The sequence below is a fragment of the Haematobia irritans genome, chromosome 1 (assembly GCF_050003625.1).
Source record: "Haematobia irritans isolate KBUSLIRL chromosome 1, ASM5000362v1, whole genome shotgun sequence".
Classification (NCBI taxonomy): domain Eukaryota; kingdom Metazoa; phylum Arthropoda; class Insecta; order Diptera; family Muscidae; genus Haematobia; species Haematobia irritans.
The window spans coordinates 166,776,432-166,787,308 of record NC_134397.1 but is presented as its reverse complement, the minus strand read 5'-3'; the positions used below and the strand labels follow the sequence as shown (position 1 = coordinate 166,787,308).

General features: G+C 32.0%; 1 long non-coding RNA gene across 1 annotated transcript; it reads left to right on the top strand.

Moving 5' to 3' along the window:
- Positions 1-8,938: 8,938 nt before the first annotated feature.
- Positions 8,939-10,439, top strand: LOC142242892 (uncharacterized). The gene is made up of 4 exons (XR_012724234.1): positions 8,939-9,192; positions 9,831-9,904; positions 9,973-10,065; positions 10,136-10,439. It is a non-coding gene; the product is annotated as an uncharacterized LOC142242892 (long non-coding RNA).
- Positions 10,440-10,877: the final 438 nt, after the last annotated feature.

The following is a 10,877-nucleotide window of genomic DNA, read 5'->3' as shown; positions in this document are numbered from 1 at the left end:
TATTAATCCACGTTTTGGTACATTGACAAAAAAAGGATACCCGGTTGCAAAGATTTTGTCTTTACACTAACAATTTTGGTATTGATTCCGAGTCAGGGAAATGAACAATTTATGTAAGGATACAATTCTCTTTTAAATTTTGACATTTGCTTACTTGATTCTAGGGAAAATTTTAATCTACACTGAAAAAATATTTACGTGATATTAAAGATTACGCAACCTAAATTTTCGGTTGAGATATTTACAAAATATTAAGAACAAATTTCTTTAAAATAATGAAATTTTAATTAAAATAAAATGTATAATCTTTGAATAAAAAATCGTATATATTAAATTTGGGGCACATATTTTGGAAATTTGCGTCCCTCTATTAAAGTCAAATGTCTTTGAAGTAAAGTAGATTTTTCTTAAGGTAAGGAGACAGATTTTTGATTTAAAAAAATTGTCATTAAATGAACTGAAAAGTTGAATCTTAAAATTTAAGATAAAAACCCTTCAAATATAGGCTAAGAGAAGAAATTTTAGGATCCAAGTAAACTTTTTTTGAGTGCATTAGTTGTTTCTTATTTTTTCTTCATATGCTCTCAAAGGCCTTTAAAAATGTGTTAACAACAACTTAAATTTCCAATTTCGGACTTCAAGTATAAATTATGCCATTTTTATACCCTCCACCATAGGATGGGGGTATATTAACTTTGTCATTCTGTTTGTAACATATCGAAATATTGCTCTAAGATCCCATAAAGTATATATATCCTGGGTCGTGGTGAAATTCTGAGTCGATCTGAGCATGTCCGTCCGTCAGTCTGTTGAAATCACGCTAACTACCGAAAGAAACAAGCTATCGACTTGAAACTTGGCACAAGTACTTGTTATTGATGTAGGTCGCATGGTATTGCAAATGGGCCATATCGGTCCACTTTTACGTATAGCCCCCATATAAACGGGCCCCCAAATTTGGCTTGGCCGATTCGGTTGAAATTTGGTACGTGATGTTAGTATATTGCATCCAACAACCATGCAGGAATTGGTTCATATCAGCCCATAAATATGTATAGCTGCCATATAATCCCACCCCAAAATTTGACCTCCGGTGCCTTATGGAGAAGAAAAATTCATCCGATCTGGTTGAAATTTGGTACGTGGTGGTAGTATATGATATTTAACAACAATGCTAAAAGTGGTCCATATCAGTCCATAATCATATATAGCCCCCATATAAACCGATCCCGAGATCGGAGCCTCTTGGAGGAGCAAATTTTACCCGAGTCAGTTGAAATTTGGTACATTGTGCTAGTATTTGGCCGTTAACAACCATGCCTAACAAGGTCCATATCGGTCTATAGTTATATATAGTCCTCAGATAAATCGATCCCCAATAACACAAAAATTGGTCCATATCAAGTTCATAATTGTATATAGCCTACATATAAGCGACCCCAATATTTCAATTCTGGCTCTCTACGTACCGTGCAAAAGTCCATATCGATTCGTAATTATTTGTAGACTTATGTACACATACCTTTTTTGTCTAATGTATACCACGTATGGACTGACTCACAATTTAGAAAACGATGTTAAGAAGTTTTAAGATACCACAACCCAAGTAATTCGATTGTGGATGACATTCTTTCGTAGAAGTTTCTACGCAATCCATGGTGGAGGGTACATAAGATTCGGCCTGGCCGAACTTACGGCCATATATACTGGTTCAAATATAACACATCTTTAAAACAAATGAAAAATATTTCCGAACATTTTTTTTTGCCGTTGTAGTCAAGATACAATATGTCAACAAATTTAAAAACTATTTCTGTAATTTTGAATAATTTTTCAGAGTCAAATAATTTTTCCTTAATCAAATATTTTTTTTTCACGTGAAGACGCCCAGTTGAATCCAACGCTTTTCTAGCAATTCTATCCCTTGATTAAAATAGTTTTTCTCAAGGTCTTCAAAATAGTGGTTTGCAACTGTAATTGCATCTTGATTTGAGGTAAAACGCTTGCCAGCAAGAAATTTTTTTAGATTTGGGAACAAGTAAAAGTCACTGGGAGCTAAATCAGGAGAATAAGGTTGGTGGTCAAGCAACTTGTACTTTAATTCGTTGATTTTGGCCATTATTAAAACACTCTTGTACGCTGGTGCGTTGTCTTGATGATTTTTTTTTTGTTGTAAGCCAGGACGTTTTTCTCGAATTTGTACATTTAATTGATCCAAAAGGTTGCAATAGTCTCTGAATTTATTGTTTTACCCTTTTGCAGATAGTCAATCAATAAAATACTTTTGAAGTCCCAAAAAACCGTTGCCATAATCTTACCAGCCGATTGAATTGTTTTTGCCTTCTTTGGGGCACTTCCTCCAGCTTCAGTCCATTGTTTGGATTATTCTTTTGTCTCTGGAGTATAGTGGTGGATCCTTGTCTCATCAACAGTTATGAAACGACGCTTAACATTCATTTTATTTCGCTTAAAACGATCCAAACAAGCTTGAGAAATGTTCATTCTTATGCGTTTTTGATCGACTGTTAACAAATACGACACCCATCTTGCAGAAAGCTTTTTCATCTGTAGTTCTTCATGCAAAATTAAATGGACTCGATCATTTGAGATGCCCATGATATTAGAAATTTCACGCACTTTTATTCGTTGATCATTTAATACCACATCATACACTTTGGCTACAATTTCTGTTGTTGTTGCTGTTTTTGGACGTCCACTACGTGGTTCATCTTTAATGCTTGTACGACCACGTTTAAATTCAGCAACCCAATTTTTTACTGTTACATATGAACCCAGCAAAAAAATTTGGAAGCACAACTTTAAAAGCACTTCCAGATTATGTACTCCCAATGATGTTCTTTATTTTAACTACACAGAATGTTCTTTTAATTCAATTTTTTATAACATGTTTTTTTTTATATTTTTAATGGATAATTTTAACTTTTTTTCTGTTTCAAATAGGTTAAAAACGGAGCAAGTATTTATAAAATGTACAAATTATTTAGATTTTGTTGAAAAAAAAAATGCTAAATCCAATCTGAAAAAATTGTGAATTTGTGAAAATATTTGAGGTCAAACGTTTCAGACAAGCATTAGAATCCATTAAAAAATATAAAAAATTATAAAAATTATTGATTTGGCAAAATATCATAGAATTTTTATACCCTCCATCATAGGAAGGGCGTATATTAACTTTGTCATTCCGTTTGTAACACATCGAAATATTGCTCTAAGACCCCATAAAGTATATATATTCTGAGCATGTCCGTCCGTCCGTCCGTCTGTTGAAATCACGCTAACGTCCGAACGAAACAAGATATCGACTCGGATGGGTCGGATGGCATTGAAAATGGGCCACATCGGTCCACTTTTAATAAATACTGGTGGCTTAACTAACATAGTTATCTACTCTCTCAATAATACTTCTTTTAAGACTTGACCTCCTCCCCCTTCAAAATTCAGCTAGCAATGTTTTCCTAAATTTTTCATTGCAATAAAACTCAATCTATTTCTAAGTGAATATTTACGATTAAATGTATAGCTAATTATTATAAAATATATTATACTTTTTTTTTTTGGGCATTGTATAAATAGAGAAAGATTATTTACTTTTGTTTATTTAGTAATTAAGTATACTCAATGAAATAAAATGAACGATGAAAAAAAAAAAAACAAACCATGCAGAAATTGGTCCATATCGGTCCATAATTTCATATAGCCTCCATACCAACCGATCCCCCGATTTGGCTTTCGGAACCTCTAAGAGAACCAAAAGCCATCCGATCCGATTGAAATTTGGTACATGGTGTTAGTATATTGTCTCTAACAACCATACCAAAATTGGTCCATATCGGTCCATAATTATATATAGCCCCCATATAAGCCGATCCCCAGATTTGATTTCCGGAGCCTCTTAGAGGAGCAAAATTCATCCGATCCGGTTGAAATTTGGTACGTGGAGTTAGTATATGGTCTCTAACAACTATGCAAGAATTGGTCCATATCGGTCCTTAATTATATATAGCCCCCATATAAATCGATCCCCAGATTTGTCCTCCGGAGCCTCGTAGAGGAGCAAAATTCATCCGATCCGGTTGAAATTTGGTACATGGTGTTAGTATATGGTCTCTAACAACCATGCAAAAATAGGTCCATATGGGTCCACTTTTACATATAGCCCCCATATAAACGGACCCCCAAATTTGGCTTGCGATTGCTCTAAGAGAAGTAAATTTCATCCGATCCGGCTGAAATTTGGTACATGGTGTTAGTATATGGTCTCTACCAACCATGCAAAAATTGATCCACATCGGTCCATAATTATATATAGCACCCATATAAACCGATCCCCCGATTTGCGGAGCCTCTTAAAGGAGCAAAAGTCATCCGATCCGATTGAAATTTGGTACGTGGTGTTAGTATATTGTCTCTAACAACCATGCCAAAATTGGTCCATATCGGTCCATAATTATATATAGCCCCCATATCAGCCGATCCAGTTGAAATTTGGTACGTGGTGTTAGTATATGGCCTCTTACAACTATGCAAGAATTGGTCCATATCGGTCCATAATTATATATAGCCGTCATATAAATCGATACCCAGATTTGTCCTCCGGAGCCTCTTGGAGGAGCAAAATTCATGCGATCAGGTTGAAATTTGGAACATGGTGTTAGAATGTGGTCTCTAACAAACACGCAAGAATTGGTACATATCGGTTCATAATTGTATATAGCCCCCATATAAACCGATCCCCAGATTTGATCTCCGGAGCCTGTTGGAGGAGCAAAATTCATCCGATCCGGTGAAATTTGCAACGTGGTGTTAGTATAAGGCCGCTAATAACCATGCCAAATTTGGTCCATATCGGTCTATAGTTATATATAACCGATCCCCAATCACACAAAAATTGGTCCATATCGGTTCATAATTATGGTTGCCACTCGAGCCAAAAATAATCTACCAAAATTTTATTTTTATAGAAAACATTGTCAAAATTTTATTTCTATAGAAAATTTTGTCAAAATTTTATTTCTGTAGAAAATTTTGTCAAAAATTTTATTTCTATAGAAAATTTTGTCAAAATTTTATTTCTATAGAAAATTTTGTCAAAATTTTATTTCTATAGAAAATTTTGTCAAAATTTTATTTCTATAGAAATTTTTGTCAAAATTTTATTTCTATAGAAAATTTTTTCCAAATTTTATTTCTATAGAAAATGTTTTCCAAATTTTACTTCTATAGAAAATGTTGTCAAAATTTTATTTCTATAGAAACTTTAAACTTAATTATATACGTATTTAATCGGCCTTTTTAGTTTAATATATACCACGTATGGACTATGTGGTATATATTACGGTGTTAGGAAGTAGAAGTTTCTACGCAATCCATGGTGGAGGGTCAGCGTTGCCAATTTAGCTTTTTTCCCGCTAGATTTGGCTTTTTTTGAAAACGTTTAGCGGGAAAAAAATGCATTTAGCTTTTAGCTTTTTTTCTGGCTTTTTTTCATGACCCTTTTAGCTATTTTTGGCTTTTTTTATTTTCGACATGTTTCTATTGAAATATGGATAAATCGACGTTTTTATCTAAGCCTTGCTGCAAGAATAAGGGTTTCCACATATTTCAAAGCTCAGTTGAAACATTAATAATGATTCCAGCCATAATGCGGGCATTTTTGTAGCAAATACACCTTGTTGTAAAGTTTTTTCATTATATACATAAAAGTTATCGTAAAATTTAAATCTACTATTACCATACAAATTTGTTAGATAGACTGTCAGTAAATTATTGGGAATATTATCATTTGACTCGTTTATCCTTTTTATGTTATTATAATATTCTAGTTATTACGATATTACTAAATTAAAATAGTAGATGTGAATCGCTTTGTGCACTGAAAAAATATTGTCGTGAGGCCAAAGATTTCATCGCCTTAAAATACGAACGCGAATTTTGGTTATAATAGCATTTGTGAATTTCTTTTATATAAACTGTTTTTCTTGTCCAAAAGACGATAAAGTCGTTTTGTCCTTATAATTAAGTGATTCAACTTAAAAATGGGTATGTTTTCATGAAAGAAGGAATAATTAATGAAATAGTCTTTAAATGTGAGGAGTTTTTGCATCTTAACCACAAACCAAAATAGCGTTCAAAAATAGAAGATGTTTTTCAACACTTTATTTTAAAAACGTATATATACAATAATTTCTACTTGAAGTCGAGTCTGAATTTGGAAATTTAAGTTGGCGTTAGCACGTTTTTAAAGCACTTTGATAGCTCATGAAGAAAAGGAAAATGTTTTACTGGGAAATGTAAACTATAGGTATTTTTTACAATTTAAATAATAGTAACTCCCACAAAACGAAGGACTTCCAGTAAAAAATTTGTGATAGTAATCAAAATGTATCGAATACGCAAACAGAGCTACTATGCCTTAGATATTGTTACAGTCTCACAGAAGTGGAATTAAAATGAAAATAATATGCATTGTAAGTGAAATAAAGCCTTTAAGTTTGTTAAATTTCAAACAAAAATGTGACTTTTGATACAAAAAAATTTAGCTTTTTTTCTAGCTATTTTTTAGAACTTTTTAGCTTTGTTTAGCTATTTTTTTGGGCAAATCTAGCGGTTTTTGGTGAAACAATTCTGGCAACGCTGTGGAGGGTACATAAGCTTCGGCCTGCCCTCGTAACTATAAGTATTTTGGAGAAGGAAACAAACTGTACATCAAAGAAATGAGTCTTCTATGCTAATGAAAATTCGTACCCATCTTTCGCCTCACGACAATATTTTTTTTAGTGTACAGCCCTAATATAGACCAATGTCCCGTATGTTATTGAGTCCTTGAGCTTCTGAACACCACAATTTTTAGCTGACTTGCTTGAAATTGAAAATCTGGAGGTATTTTGGGTCCACAAAAAGATGTGCCGAATATGATGTGTATCGGTCCTTGTTTGGGTATAGCTCCGACATAGACTTCTTGAGCTTCTAGAAATAGCAAATTTTAGACGACTTTCTTGAAACTGAAAATCTTGTGGTATTTTACGTAACGAATAGGGTGTGCATCGGTCCATGGTTTGCTTTAATCCCCTTTTAGAATGTAGATTTCAAATAATATGAAAGACATTACTCCATTGAATTCTCTGAGGTGTTTAAGATTCCTGTAAAACTCAAACTTAAGACTATATTTATCTGTGTTTTAAATCACTAGAGTTCGCCAGTTAGTCACACTATGAGTTTGTGACAAATTTGAGGTGGTTCCTTAACTTCAATTTCAAGCTGCGTGATTGTTGTTATCCCACTATTTTTGCAGAATCTCTTGAATGGCTTCCATAGATGATGTTTAAAAATATCATTAAAGCGTCTATACGATGTGATATTGCTTGCATCTTAGCAAAAATAATAATATGTGCACGCATTTTAATATCGCTAAATCTCTTACGTGATGTAAACATCCATTAGCTCCATTCAGTTCATATCTACCTTCGTCATGGATTGTCCATTGTAAATGGTATATGGCACATTCGAATTTGTATAAGACTCAGTGGCATTAAATAAAGACATCCTTAAGGAATCTCTGTTAAAGCTGTTTATTTGTTTTGTTTTTATGGCGGCGAGGCACTTTGAAAGTATTTTCCCAAGGATCAGTGGCTAACATCGAAGGAGAACATTTGGGCTTTAATGCTCCTTTAATGATGGGGTAAACATGAATTCGACTGTTATATATTTTTGCGTTTATAATGTCTTACGTGGACAACAACGTGGAGGCAGTGGGCACATACGCACGTAGTAAACTAACTGGTCTACATCTACATACTTGTACACATAGACACGCACATACATACGAGTACACAACTCACTCACGTCCTTATAAAACATATATATTTTGAGGCAATAACCAGTACATAAGTTTCACATCAATGTTGTTATTATTGTTTTTTGGCTTTTATTGTGTGTATGGGACTCTAATGCTTTTGTCGATGTGCGGACGTGAGATATAAAATATATATTTAGCCCGCCCTCCTTCCCTTCAATACGTTAAATACGCACACACATAAATTCTCATACTGGCATATATCATAGGGTGGCTCGAAACAAGTATAGAAGGCATTAAGTTCGGTAGGGCCGAATCTTATATACACAGAAAAAAAGGTGTCTTGTTAATTTTAGGACCAGTTTAACTTCCACATAGTTCAAAAAATTTACTGTAATATAGTTCATTTTTCGTAACCACTGCGAAAATTAACTTAGCTAAAGGAAAACTTATAAAAATTCAGTAAATGTTTTTTAGTTCACTAACTACGAAATGGGACGGATTTTTCCTTAAATAAATTTCCAATACAATAGTTAATGCATCGTTGATTGTATTATAAAAAGACATAGGCTATATAAAAATCTTACTACGAAATGTGGACAATTTACTAAGAAAAATTTTTGTATGGAAAAAAAATTTTATAGTAAAAATTAACTTAACCACAGTACCGATTCGTATGGCGGCTTCCTACAGCTTATTTCGGTTTTTACTATAAGTTGGAGTATATTTCCTCACATTGAAAATTTTAGATAAAGTAGAATAAAAAGTAGTTAATTTAATCCTTGACGGGTGTATATAATTTTTTATGGATTCCTCGTAAATTTTGAATATATTTTACCTTATCCTATAGATAGAATACCAACTAATCAATAAACGTGATACTGGAAATTGAAGTGAGAAGAAATTATGAAATTATTGCATCATCTTTTTTTTTTTTGTTTGTGTTTGTTATTGCGATGATGTTATGGAATGTGTGTTGTTGGTATCTTTTGTGGTGATAGTTGTTTTGTTGCAATAGCGAGATCAGAAAGGGATCATGTGTGCGTGGAGTTGTTTTTCTTTACATATGTGTCCTTTATGACTATTTGTGTCTTTGAGTTTTATTGGTGCATTCAGTTCTGTTGATGCATTTATGAAGCGCACACGTGGTGCGCTTGCGTGCGGTATTTGTGTTTATTAATAAAAATACATTTATTTCGTAACATTTTAGAAACTGATAAGTGAATGGTGTGATGTTAGAGAAAACAAAAACACTTTATATTGATAAAAAATAAATAACTCTAAAATAAATCACATATTAAGAAACTGTATATTTCTATTAATAATTTAAAATTAGTGCGGTTTTAAATTGGTTTACATAAAAATATTCATAATGAGTGGTAATAAAATGATCTATATTTACTCTACATCTGGATCACATTACAATTTTTTGAGTCTATATTTTTATGTTATAGCGAGTCCTTAAGGTGTGTACTCAGTTCGAGTTTAGGTGCTAAAATCAGAAATAAATCAGTAAGAAAAGTATAAAATTATACGCCTTCGATGCAAATTTAAATATAACTTGATGGAGAATAGCTCGAAACAAGTTTTTTATAAAGTTTATATTCTTTAAATGGATAACACGATTAAGAACAGAAAATCGTTTTTAAGCTTATGTAGAACGCTGTTTTTTAATTTAATATGATGAATTGTTTTCAAGTTATTCCAATATATATAGCGGAAGTCCCTTAATTTTGAACATAACCGTATATCTCAAAAAGTCGAGCTCTTAAAAAAACAAGTGTAAATTTGGATTCAGCAACCTCAAATTACTAAAAATTTGATATAAATTTTAAATGAACACAAAAACGGTTCAATTTTGTTCCCATGTATTTCTAAAGAAAACTAATCATGAAAAATTGGGATTTTAGCCACTAAACTCGAACTTAATATCCACCATAAATACTAAATGCTATATTGACAAGTGGAAATTATATCTAATTTTATAATATTTTTATTTCATTTATATTCTGAGAAGGATTTCAAAAATGTCCCATTTGTGCATGGATATGATTCCACTAATGTAGTAATTGGATGATTTTTTTCAATGTGGTAAGTTTTTCGTCCATTTGTAATAAAGCCAAAATTTCTATTTATTAAAAAATAATTTTCATTTGCAGGATGACAGCAAATCTAATGGTATTTTTTGGAATCTTCTTACTGTTTAATGCTATCTAAGCTGATATCCCTATTGGCTCTAAGAAAATTCTCTTGTAAGATAAAGATCAAAATACCATAGAATTTGATAATATTTTTATATTTCATATACCTTTTTAACTTCAGAGGCTTATGACGCAAATCCACACAACAAAAACTAGCGAAATCGGTGAAATTGGACAAAAATGAAATGAAAATAGCAACTTATGGCATATATCTTTCATATGGATAGAAAATGGAAATTGATATTAATTAGTTTCATTCTACTAACATAGAATATTACTCTTTTGAAGAAGCAATTACTAACTACGGAAAAGTAACAACATACAGCGTACAAATAAAAACATTTCTTTTATTGTATATCATAAGCCATAGTTTTATGTAATATAATAATAATTTTTTGAAATAAAATACTGGTAGTTATGAAAAATTGTCTTATATTGTACGAAAAATTTCTTAGTTGTATACAGGCTTGTTGTACCTTTAATTCCTAAATTTATTTACTTCTTTGAAAATTATACTGATAAATAGTTTATTTGAAACCAATTTCTAAATATAGGATTCCCAAAAACTTGTTCATTTTTCCGGATAGCAGGAATATTTTGAATGAGTGTAAGTACATTCTTCCCTCAGCGTAGTAAGAATGAACTAAAATACGATGCAATACATAAACTTATTTATAAGAAAATCATGAACTTCTCTAGATGAAAAAAATCTTTGGCGCCAAATCATGGTCATTCTTACTATGGGTTAGTTCATTTTTCGTAAACAATAGTAAACTTTTTTTTCGGTGTACACACCACCATGAATCAAATTTTACAGTTTCTTTTGAAAACTTTTCGCGGATGCAGGTAACTTAGAAATATGT